Source organism: Emydura macquarii, unplaced genomic scaffold, assembly GCF_026122565.2.
Source record: "Emydura macquarii macquarii isolate MOO-44397 ecotype Brisbane River unplaced genomic scaffold, CSIRO-AGI_Emac_v2 contig_2365, whole genome shotgun sequence".
Classification (NCBI taxonomy): Eukaryota; Metazoa; Chordata; order Testudines; family Chelidae; genus Emydura; species Emydura macquarii.
This window is the reverse complement of record NW_027132502.1, coordinates 1,547,752-1,560,351: the sequence shown is the minus strand read 5'-3', so window position 1 is coordinate 1,560,351 and position 12,600 is coordinate 1,547,752. Positions and strand designations below refer to the sequence as shown.

The 12,600-nt window shown below is 50.4% G+C and overlaps 1 protein-coding gene across 2 annotated transcripts in view; it reads left to right on the top strand.

Moving 5' to 3' along the window:
- The first annotated feature begins 3,913 nt into the window (after positions 1–3,913).
- Positions 3,914–12,600, top strand: part of TPRG1 (tumor protein p63 regulated 1) — a 58,004-nt gene continuing 49,317 nt past the window's right edge. The window contains exon 1 of one of the 2 annotated variants that reach the window (XM_067561022.1): positions 3,914–4,110. The gene's annotated coding sequence lies outside the window, so the exon portion shown is untranslated. Of the gene's footprint in view, positions 4,111–4,482; positions 4,504–12,600 lie in introns of those variants that run through there. The other variant, XM_067561023.1, reaches the window with a different exon arrangement.

Below are 12,600 nucleotides of genomic sequence, written 5' to 3'. Positions count from 1 at the left end.
TCCCTGACATAGCTGTAAATCTCACCAATAGGAAAGACTGGATGTTGCAGGTCCCTTCCAACTCTAATATTCTATGATTCTAAGATTGAGCTAAGTGACTGGGGTGCCAAGATAGAAGGGGCGTTTGTCGGTGCAGCCTCTCTTACACCTTCCTCCATCTGAGAACCAAGGTTTGCTTAAAGCATTAAAAACAAACTAAACAGTGATTATTCTCAACAGCTCTGGAGGTTCAGTTCATACAAACACCCGAAAGTCCTGTTGCTTATTGGGATCTCTAGAACCCGCAAACCTGGGCCTGGAAATCTAGGGGGAGCCAGTTTTCCTCCCCATATTTCTGGGACTCTTTGTTCCTGGTTTAGCTGGAAACAGCTACAGTGTTTGTCCTTTGGCACTTGATGGCCTGACAGATGGAAATGAAAAATAAAGTGGAAAATAAATTCAACTTTTTTTTTTTAAAACCTCAGAAAAAGTTTGACTCTGGTTTGGGCTGCGTATAGGGGGACAAGATTTGTGGGACACATTAGCCAAGCAGATTCCCTAATGCTAAGCTTGATTTCCAAGTATCTAGAATGAATGCAAACACTAAAGGAGAACTTGGTACTGTTTCTCAGTTCATCCTTCTTTATGCAATTTCCCTCTCTGCGTCTGTGTTGTTGCATGTCCTCTTCCCCTGGGAACCTCTGCGTCAGTCTTTGCTCTCCCTCTGCCAGCAGCCATCCTGCAATAATCAATAATCATCAGAATCCCCTGATTGATGCCATCTGGTTTCTGAATGCGGGCTGATTTTCAAACATCCAAAGGCATGTCAGAAACGAGTGTTTCAGGACGTGGTGTGCGCAGTGGGCTGGGTGCTGTCGATGAAGCAATACGACCTAGTTGTCCTAGTGAATGTAGATGGGAATGTGATTGCTAATATCCCTGCCTGTCTGTCTTTAAAAAAAAAAGGGGAGGGGAGGAGAAACACATTTCCTCAGGGTATCATCAGCTTTGGCTTTGGAACAAAATGTACTTCCGTTTTTACACGTACAGCGTGGTGCTATAAGCTGCCATCTGCTGCCACCGGATGGCCAAATGAGCTATGGCAGCAACAGGGTGCAGATGTCCGGATACCTGCGGAAGGAACAGAGCTTGTGGTTATTTGCAGGCGGCGCAGTTGGCAGTGTCCATCTGCCAGGTGGGAGCTGTCCAGATCACTTCACTGGGGCTGTAGAGAGGGCGGACGGTCTCCCTGGGTCTCCCTCCTGCTGCCTATGCAATCCTGGGTCGGTGTGGGGGAGCTCTCCTGCAGCACGACTTCAACGCATGGCAAGTCAAGGCTCTCTTCCCTCCGCCATGCAGGAATCTCCAAGGATGGTGATGCTTTGTGCCAGTCTCTCCCACCCGCCAGCCCATGCCAGACCTGCTCTGTGGCTCCAAGTGTATGAACTGTGCCCTTGGTTCTTTGAGAAGAGCCAACGAAACACCACTCCTAGGGCCTGGTGAATGTGTCCTACCTGGAGGGCAGAGCAGGGGCACCTCCCTCCTGCCCCGAGACAGTGTTTTGTTTTTCTGTTCGACCCCAGCTTCCATTTCAGCTGCCCTGGGGTTGCGGGTAGGGGCCTGTCTCCATCAGGACCCTGCTGTCGTTAGATTAGCACTTGCAACCAACCTCCCTTCCTCCCGCTTGCCCTTCCTTGTCAACTGCAGCTTCCGTGCCACTCACGATGGGTAGAAAGTCAAGGTAAATGAAACGCAAGTGGCGGCTGAGTCCAGGGAGACCGTCCCCTTCGACAGCGTCTAACCCAAAAAGAAACGAGGGAGGGAGTGTGAGCGGGGTGAGCTTGCGTTAACAGCACCTCCCTCTGCTGGGCGTGTGATGTTCTCGTCCTCCCGCATCCGTGTGATTTGTTGTTTCCATTCGGGCCGAGTCTAGGAATCCCGTCCAAGGAGCAGGCCCTGTGGTGCTGCGCGCTGTACAGAAATGCAATGAAGAAACCAGTCTGTGTCCCAGAGCTCAGAATCTGTGTATCCGACAGGACGCAACAAATGGATGAAACAGACAAGGGGGTGCGGCTGGGTTGGGAGGAGAGAACCATAAACTGAATGGAGCTAAGCAGGAGAAGTTGATTCTTCTTGAGACTCCTGAGTCAGCCTTTGTTTGATCTTTATTGCCAGCTGCACTGATGATCGCATTCCTCCCCGGCCAAGACCCTGCCTGCTGTAACTACCTCAAACTCCTCTGCTGGTCCCGCAAGGCCCTGCAGAACCCTGGACCGCTTTGTATTTGGATCTCATTCTGCAACGTCTTTTCCTCCTTTCCCAACACCACCAGCAAGTCCAGGCTCAGCTCTCCTTTAGTTCCCTTCTCCGGGCCCTGCCTTGTTGTCCCCCGCACATGGGATGGTCTGTGGGTGCCAATGTGCCAGGCCTTTTTTAGATCCTTTCTTAGGACTCACTTCTTCTGCTATGCCCACAAACACCAGCACATTATAATTGTTATTGCTATATTATGTTGGTGACCTTCATGTGCTTTCCAAACACACAGGAGAGATGGTCCCTGCACAAGGACGAGTGCTGGGAAGCGGGCGTGTAGGATGGTTCTCTGCATCTGTACCGCTGCCCTCAATGGGATGGACTCACTCAGACCTATTTATATTCATAGATTTTTAAGGGTAGAAGAGACCATTGTGATCATCTAGTCTGACTGTCTCAGTAACACAGTCTGACTTCCCCGTGTTCATTCCTGCCTTCAGTCCAATAGCTGTGCTTGAATTAGAGCAAGCCGTCTAGAAAAACCATCCAGTCTTGATTTCAAATTGCCCATGATGGAAATCCACCACAGCTGTTGGTAAGTTGTTCCAATGATTAATTACCCTCACTGTTAAAAATGAGCACCTTATTTCCAGCCTGAATGTGTCGAGCTTCTTTCAGCCGCCAGCCTCTGGATCTGGTAGACCTTGCTATAGGTGGAGCTGGATGAAAAAGAGAATTAATCTTGCATGAAAATGTTTGTGAAACGTCACCCTTTTTTCATCACTGAAATGGGAAAATTTGGTGAGAAATGTTGAAACGTCAGAGTTTTCAACCACCTACAGAGCTGGTTTAAAAAAAACAGATGACGTTTTGGTGAAAGTTTTAATGACAGTTTTGACCTGTATTTTTTTTCATCAAAATTTCTAAATGTTTCAACTCAGCTCCACTCATCTGTCCATTCTCTCTTCTACCGGAGTTAGCAGCTGTCCGCTATCCCACCTTGTACCGTCATCCTCCCAGAGCTGGCCAGCTAAGTAGGGCTGGGACTATAAGGCGGATGTGCAGTGACTAATGAGGACAGCAAATGGGGCTGCTTAATCAATGCATTTGTGGCGGTTGGCACAGCTGAGCAAGAGGGGAGGGGGCAGAAATCTGCTTGGATAAAATTTCTTGCCCGTTACAGGTGTTTTGCTTTGTATGTTTCCCTCCCTGTCCCCCCCCTCTGTCTCCCTCTGAATTTCAGAAGAAGAGCTTTGAAGCCCTCGGACTGGTCTCCAAATCCTGAAAATGCCACTTAAGCGCTGTGGAAAATATTAGCTGAGGAGTTAGTGATGGCCGCCATTAGCAGGTACCGTACTGTTCTGTCCACTGTAATGTCAGCCTCTAGAGAGAAAGGCAGGAGTCTCTGCTGCTTGGACTAAAGAACCAGGCTTTGTAGCTAGGGCTGTAAGAAACCCTCATCTTCTGTGGACTGAGCACAGAGGAAGATGGCTAGCATATTCTGACTCTGATCCGTGGGATACACGTCCAGCCAGCCCAGTATCTCCTCTGATGAATGCTGGGTGTGTGCAGTCACAAAGCTGCCACTCCTCCTAAGTCAAACACAGGGCAATCAGCTGCACCCAAGTCCTTCCCTTCTCATTTATGAAGCTTTTCCAGTTACCAGCTGCGAGAGCTGAAAAATCCTGAGAGCCCTAAACACAGTGTGAGAGAAGGACAAACGTCCTTCGCTGCCTTTGGGGATTTAAACGGACAATTGCACCAACCGGCTTCCTCTCAGCCAGCGGAGCAGCTGAATTTCCTGGTTGGTCTACCTGACACCCGATCTGAAGCCTTCCCTGAGTGGCTGGCAGAGAGAGAGCCGCTTACCTGAGGCAGGTAAGCCCCCACAGAACTCCCTAATCTGCGGGGGAGTTCTCTGTGTTGCCATCTTCCACAGGAGAGGTCGGAGAAGTGGGAGCGGGGAGTATATGACAGCTCCAGACCAAGGGAGGCCTTTGCCTCTGATGCCACAGCTGCTGGGCGCTGACTGGGAAAGCCGCTGTCTTTGTTGCAGGGCCTTTAGAGTTAATCTTCCGCCTGCCTCTCCTTGTTATTACCGTAACAACCATGACACCGTTCTGTTCCTATCCTTCCTTTGAACTAGACAAACCGCTTTTTCAGACGGGGCAAAATTCACAAGCCAGGCCTGTAGGCAGCACTTCAGTTAAGGAGGAAGAACACAGGGCACCAACCGCCAAGGAGATAAGCTGTGTGAATGAACGTAAGGAGGTGAGGGAAGGAACAAGTGCTAAGGGCGGTGTTTGTGGGGGGGTGGTGAGAGATCTTCCTTCTTCAGAGGCTTCTGTGGACAGGTTTTCATTTTATTTCTTCCCCTCTTGTTTTTCTGCCACAAATGCTTCTTTGCCCTGCTCCCCTGACACTTTGCCCTTCCGAGAGGCCGTGCCGTCAAAGCCTTTCTCCGGCTATTCAGGAGACAGAGGCTAGTTCCCTGCTCGGATTTCTTTCTTGAGAAACGAGCTTTTGTTTGAAAATCTCCTTTCCTTGAGGTGGGCTTGGATCTACAAACGCGGGAGATGGAAGGTCAGCATAACCTCCCCCCCTTCTATTGAGGGACATCTATGCCTGCCGTCATTAATACATCCATCCTCCCATCACCGCGGGAGGCAAGGAAATACAGGTGTGGAAATGAGGCACAGAGAAGGGAAGTTTATCCGGGGAGTTTGTGGCAGAGCCAGGAGCTGATTTCAGGTCCCCTGCTGTTGTTTTAAGATCAGCTTTCTGAACACCACTGTTGTGTCGTCTCCTGTCCATACTGCCATCCTCCGGCCCAGTAAAGCAGTTTAATAGCAGGTCGCATGGTCGGTGGCTCATGTGCAATGAGGGGTGATGCTGAAGAACTAGACTGAGACTAAGTTGACCTTCGAGCTGAAGGCGCCTGGTTTAGTATGATAATCTGGGACAGCGCTGCACGACTCTTTCACTATAAACCAGAAACCATATCAAACCGGCTGGTTTTCAGGCTCACGCTGAATTTGAGAGAGGCCACAAAAGTCGACTGCTTGAGTCCACCACCCGAGATAGGGGAGCAGAGCTGTATTTGGTAGCTGTGCCGAAGTCCTGCTGGCTCTGGAAGACGGTTGCATTTTGGGGCTGTTCAAGGCAAAATGACCCCAAAGTGGGACTGAAACCGATGAAGGTTGTTCCATGTATTTCTGTAATCCAAAACCTCCTCATTTCACACAGCCCTGGTGGGCCTGTAACCCTCTTGTATGGGTGTGTGAAGTTATTGCATGATGCTGATAAAATACTGGGCCGTTATTCCCTGCTGGGTAAATTCCTTTGGCGGGTTATTTTATCCTCTTCATTGTATGAAATGAACAGGCTCGGCTGTATTTGTACCACCAACCTCTACTGGATGGTACCAGAACTGTTTAATCGTGTGTCATAGGCCCTATACCAGACACTGCCTCTAGTGATTCTCTGTTCACTCAGGTGGCAGGTGCTTGTGCTATTAGAGCCAGAGAATTAGAGTTCTAGCCCATCTGCTACCATGAATTTCCAAGTAGTCATGCTATGCAGCAAAGAGAGAAGCAGGAAGTCCTGTGGATTTGTCGCACTGCGTCGTACTCCCTGGAACCCGAGGGATAAGTCCTTCCTGAGTGAACAGCACGGAGCTGTTGAATCAATTAAGCTGACCTGGACTTTGCCCTCTCAGCACATGCATTCAGGACTGAGAACGCAGACAGGTGGTGAATGGCGCAGGAATGGATGGACTCTATTAGCCAGCTGCTTGGTATTGCAAGCTGCTACCGTTTTCGCATCGGAAACCAAGTGCCTGTGCTGAGCTTCTGGAGAGCACAGGACTCCTGGCAGCCCAGCCCTCATGCCCTGTCCACACAGCACAAGTGATGCATGTGATGCATGCATGAGTGACGCAGTGATCCCGCTTTCCGGCACACATCTTCTTGACAGTTGCTCAGCGTCCCAGCAGTCTGTGGCCTCGCTTGACTGTGACTGCCCAGATCCTGCAAGTCTGTGTCTCAGCTGGATCTCTCATTGATTGGCCTCTCCTGGTCTTCCCAGGGTCTGGAAGACTCAGAGCGTTGAAGCATTAGAACGACCGTTGTGATCAGTCTCACCTGCCTTCCTGCATAGCCCAGGCTGCTTCCTCCTGTATCAAGCCCAACAGCTTGCAACTGAACTAGGGCATGTCTAGACTGAACGTTGCTTACCATGGTCCCTTACGAAGTAATGGCCTCCTGTTCAAACCCAGTCCTGCCACACCTTCTATTCCGTTCTGTATCCCCACCGCAATCACCTGCATTCCCACCCTCAGCCCTGTCTTTCAAGGTCTAGGTTGCCAAGCTCTGGGATGTCCGGTACGTTTCACATTAGCTAATGGGGGGTGAAATTATTTTCCACTCTCGGTATTCTGAGGTGTTCCCCGCTGGGGTCTGGACGGACTCCTGCCCGGCAAGCACTGGCAGCCACAGGCAGAGCTGAGTGTGACATCGTTGGCATTGCTGACTGCAGGGAGCGTTTGCAAAGCCGGTTCCGTTGGTGAGGATTATTCATGGAAGGTGAACTCCCTGAGCATACACTGCATGATGATTTTTCCTGAGAGCAAGCGAGGTCTCTGGGGCTGTGCTGGAGGAAGAAACATTGCAGGGCAAAACCAGGGTGAGTGCTGCAGAAAGCTCCGGGGCAGGAATCTCAGAGCTGTGGGAAGAACAAAACCTGCACTCTGAAGTCAGGTTGGGGAAGTGGAGTGAGGGGGTCCTCACCTAGGACAATCAATAGGGTGACTTTGGCATCCTCGCATAATGACACTTACCTCCCGTTGTAAAGCAGTATAACAGGGCATTTGTCCCTTTAAAGGCCAGGGGCAACGGGGACCAGCCAGCCCTTTTCTGGCTCGGGAATCTTCTCACCCAGCTGGACAGCATCAGGTGACGGTGTGAAGAGTCCCAGGCAGAGGATCTGAAGAGGAGCTCCAGCTCCACCAGGAAGCCTGGGACCAGGAGAGGACTGGGAGTGCACTCTCCCATGGCTGCAGCAGAAGCTGTGAGAGGGGAAACAGGCTCTGCTCACACCCGGGGCTGGGGAAGCTCTAACCATTGAGCCAGAGCCCCACAATGTAGTTTGGGAACAGGATTCTATCTTTTGTTGTTGTTACACATTTCCTTTGATTTTATTTGCACTGAAGAATAAACAAGGCCCTGAAGACGGGGCTACAGACTGAACTGCGCATGGCGGGTCGTTTGTCCCAGGCTGGTGGATCAGGTCCACATGCACAGTAGATGAGCTAGGTATCATTGTTATTGCTTCCCGTGGCACCTTCCATCTGAGGATCCCAAAGCACTGATCGACTACAGGCCACACGGTGAGTTAGTGGCAGAGCCGGTAGAACCCAGGAGTCCTGGTATCAAGTCTCTTCCACCTCTCACTCTGGACCTTTCCTTTCCTCAGAGCAGGCAGCCGATTCCTGCCTCTTCCACCAGAGACTTTGCTCAGTGTCCTTTGGGAAAGACTGTTGTCTGGGGTGTATGGCAAGGGACTGGGAATTGGAACATTCGTGTTTTCATTCCTGGCTCTGTCACTTGACTTGGGTGAGCCAAAGCCTCTCTGTGCCTCAGTTTCCCCAACTGCAACGGGGGGGATCACAATAGTTTGCTTACCTCACAGGGGCATTTCAATCTTTTATCCGTGCATATAAAGGGTGCTGGGGGCCTTTGGTGAAAAGCATCATGGGAGTGCTAGTGAAGAGAGAAAATCCCTATGCTTGCGTACACTGTCCTCCCACCCACTGCGCTTATATGTCGTGCTTAACACCCCATAGCCGGGAACTAATGCCGGGTTTGGTCTTTTGACCTCTCTCTCCTGAACCAAAGCTGCAGGTAGGCCACAGTGTGGACGCATTGCCTCCAACACACTAGTCTGTTCCCAGCTCCTGGGAGGCCAGCCTCCGCTGCCCACGTGTTAAATTGTCAAACCAGCACCTTCATCCGTTCTCCCAGGCTGCCTCTCCTAACCGGGAGGCGCTCCCTGTAAACATCCCCACATCTACCTCATTGTCATCCTCCAAAACCCTCCTTAAAACTCTCCTGTGCCGTGTGCCTACAGACATCTCGACAACAGGCTGTTTGTCTGTGTGCTGAGATCACAGCTCATCACGCTGACCAGCCCTTGGCTCGCTGTGTCCTGGTGCGCCCCCGCCGATCAGTCTGTCTCCATCGGTCGGGTCTTGTCTTACACTTTCGGTTGTAAACTCCTTGGCACAAAGGCTCTTGGGCAATGCAACATCCAAATCATTATACTAAACATCCGCCCGGTGTGTAACTTGCGCTCGGAGACTGGGGGGGTCTTTGTCCCCCTCTAGCGGCTGGTGCTCAGAGGAGATCAGCGAGTTCGCTGCAGGTGACAGCGAGTCGAACGTCTCCTCCAGCACATGCTCATGCTTTTAGCGCTGATGGCCCTGCCTTCTAACTCTGTCACTGGCCCAGGCCAGGCCTGTTATTTACAGGCCCCTGTCCTTGGGCCTGCCGATGGCGGCAAGGTCTCGGGAAGCTGTCTGCGTTACCCTGGGGCAGCACCTTCTGTTTTCTCAGCCTTCGCGTGAATTCCAACCTCCGCCGCTCGTGTTTGTTGTTCGCACGAGGGTCCTATTCTGTGCTCAGGCCCGTGGCTAATCTCTGTGCGGTTCAAAGTGGACCCGCACCGCGCTGGGATGGCATCTTGTATTAAAGGCCCATTACGGGTTGCCATGGCAGCAATAGCTTTACTCTGGATTATTCCCTTTGTGCAGCTGAGTGAGAGCGAATGTGGCAATTTGAACTCACGCGCATTGCACGGAGCTGGCTGTCGCACGCGCCGGGAAACCTACCACGCTGTCATCTCTTTGCTATCTTCATTTGATTCGCACTATGTGGGAGGTCTTCTCTGAGTCTTACACCTCCATTACACAAGTCAGCAGGGCCGTGTGGGAATGACCTTACCAGGAGGGGTGTCCGTGATTTAAATGCAAAGAGCTGTCTAGGAAAGATGTTGCTTAGATCTTTCACAATGCAGAAGGCCAGACAATGGAAATATGCAGAAGTCTGTCTGTTCGGATACTCAGAAACACTGAAAGGAAGTTGTTGATGTCGATCTCGGGTTAATTAGAAAACGTTCAAAGGACTTTGTTTAACTTGATTTCAAGGTTAGAAGTTCCCTGGAGTTCGATGTAAAGAAAGGACAAGAGCTGAGCCTCCTTTGAACTGAGCGAAAGCAAATTCTGCGTCATAGAATTGTAGGCCTGGAAGGGACCTGGAGAGCTCTTCTAATCCAGTCTTCTGCACTCAAGGCAGGGCCAAGCATTATCTAGACCAGTGGCTCCCAACCTGTGGCCCGGGGGCCAAAAGTGGCCTGCGTGGTCTTTTAAAGTGGCTCTTCGCTCCCCTCCCGCTGGCTGCAGAAGGGAGACGCTGCCTAAAGACCCAGGTGGAAAGCGTTGCTGCTGGGCTACAAGACCCGTGCAGGCTCCTTCCTGCACCCAAGGGGATGGGAGATCAATGCTGCCCTCCGCCTGGTCCATAGGTGCTGGGGTCCCTGCTGGAGCCAGAGGGAGGGGAGCACTGATCTCCTGTCCACCTGGCTGCAGAAGAGAGCCACTGCCCAGGGACCCAGGTGGAGCACACAGGGCTACAGGACTCGTGCGGTTTTCCTGCTGCAGCCAGGGGGACGGGAGATCAGTGAGGAGGCAGCCTCCTTTCCGAACTCCTTCTGTCTGGCTGCAGTGGGTGGGGGGCAGGGTGGGGGGCTGCTGGTGGAGCAGCCAGGATCCACCGGGCTTGAGGAGAGGCAGGACTCTAAAAAATCAGTGCCTTCCGGTGGCTAAGTGCAGGCCACCCACCGCCACTTAACTGCCAGGCCGTGTGCTTCAGTGTGCAGTGCTCGGTCTGTGAGTGTGTGACGTACTGTGCGTCATTTGTAGCTGTAAACTAGTGAATGTAAAATGGAGCAGGGAAGCATCAAAATGATTACTTTAAATAGGCAGTGATTTGTAGTGCTTAATGGTGTGTGTGTCAATACATTTTTTCTGAGCTGATAGACTGGTGGTCCTTCACCGTTGTAAAAATGATATTTGTGGCCCTCGAGACAAATGGTTTGGGAGCCACTGATCTAGCCCATCCCTGACAGGTGTCTGTCTAACCTACTCCTAAAAACCGCCAATGACGGAGATTCCACAACCTCCCTAGGCAATTTATTCCAGTGCTGAACTACCCGGACAGTTGAGAAGCTTTTCCTAATGTCCAACCTAAACCGCCCTTGCTGCAATTTAAGTCCATTTCCTCTTGTCCTATCCTCAGAGGTTAATGAGAACAATTTTTCTCCCTCCTTATTGTAACAGCCTTTTAACTACTTGAGAACTGTTATCATGTCCTCCCTCAGTTTTCTCTCCTCCAGACTAAACAAACCCCATTTTTTCACTCTTCCCTCATAGGTCGTGCATTCTAAACCTTGAATCCTTTTCCTTGCTCTTCTCTGAACTTTATCCATTTTGTCCAAATCTTTCCTGAAATGTGGTGCCCAGAACTGGACACAATACTCAGCTGAGGTCTAATCAGCAAGGAGCAAAGTGGAAAAATTACTTCTCGTGTCTTGCTTACAGCGCTCCTGCAAATACATCCCAGAACGATGTTTGCTTTTTGGCAACAGTGTTGACTCGCGTTCAGCTTGTGATCCACTAAGACCCTCCCGATCCCTTTCCATAGTATTCCTTTCTAGGAGATTGCAAAGAACTTATTGCAGAGGATGTGTCATCCTCGTGGGTCACTATACAGCACAGCAGGAAAGCGGGGGTAATGATATCGTGCCTTTGCTCTAACTTTAAAAGAAGTCTCTTGTGGCCTGAGTTGATGCATATATCCCTACTGCAGAGTCAAAATACGGTACATATATTTTGTAAATTCTGACACCTTCATATAGGCTGGGGTCCTAGAGTGGAGGAGAGGAAGCACCTCCACACCTGAGAAAATGGACACAACAGGGATTTAAGCCCAGGTTTCCCACATCCCAGTGGAGTGCCCTAACCACGAGACTATTCTGGGGCATGGAGGTGTGTGTGTGCCCCCGCTCGCTCGTTTTGAAGAATCAGCATTTTCCAATAAAAATACGGTTTTGTCGAAAAACTCCCAACTCGCTCTACTGTTAGATTTGCATTCCACTGGGAGAGACAGAAAAAAAGAATTGGGTGGCTGAGATTGGTATGCAAAGTGGATGAATAAAAATACAGTGAGACTCGGGGTGAAAAAAATAGGAGAGAGAAAATTCTAATGGAAATATACACATCCTCTCTCTAGCCACAGTTAGGGCATGCATTCTTGCTAGCCTAGCCTTTGAGTGTCTTCTTATGTCCTTAATACACAGCAAAGTCCTCCCTGCAAGAAGAAAGATTTTTCTCTTTCTCAGTTGACTTGTCTTTGGGAGGAGCCTTCGGTTTACAGGCAGGAAAAACAAGTTTGCAAATTTGGCTTTGTTTTGCAACTCCACCCTAAATAGTCCCTGAGGTTGGCAAAGCCTTCCAACTCCACCAGGGTCTCCTGGCAAGTGAAATTAACACAGAACAAGTTTAGCATTGCCCAGAGCAAGGTGTGGCGAAAGCATTCCTATCGTCCGATCAGAGGACGGTGCAGAAGAGTCCAAGATGCTGGGTTACAGCTCTGCCAAGTGCTTGAAACGATGCCCATTCAATGAATAGTTGGTGTAAACAAGTGTACGTGTGAACGACAGCAGGAGATGCCACGAAAATAAACGGGAACTAAATCTGGTGCAAATTGCTGCTTGCCTTTCCTCTGCCTGAGGTTAACTTTCATGGAGCTATGCCATTTGCTCGATGCTGATGGCTGAATATGGACGAGGCCTGTGTTACTCCTTTATTCCCCTGTGAATGCTGTCCCCTGGAACATGCTGTTTAGGAAAGGGAATGATTGGCAAGTCCTGTATGTGGTCATCACAAAAGGACCCTAATGAATAAATAGATACTGCATAAAATTGAGATTTGCGTGGTGGGAAAGCCTGGTGATTTTGTTTTTGCAGAACTTCTCATGTGGGCTTCAGGTTTGTCGGGCAGGGTTTGCTCCTGTAAAATCGAAACTAGATTTGGTTTGCAACCAGGTCCCATGCAATCACAACCTTAAAAGGTTTCGGGAGTGTGACAGGGTTTATGCACCATGCAGGCAAGGAAAGGGCTAACATGAGCCGCTCAGGCCATTGAGCACACCAGGTGGGCCAGGCTAAGGAGGAGGAAGCGCAACTGGGGAGGCGCTAGGAGAGGACTATACACAGAGGGAGTTTTTCGGATTAGAAGGGGGCTGAAGCTAGAGA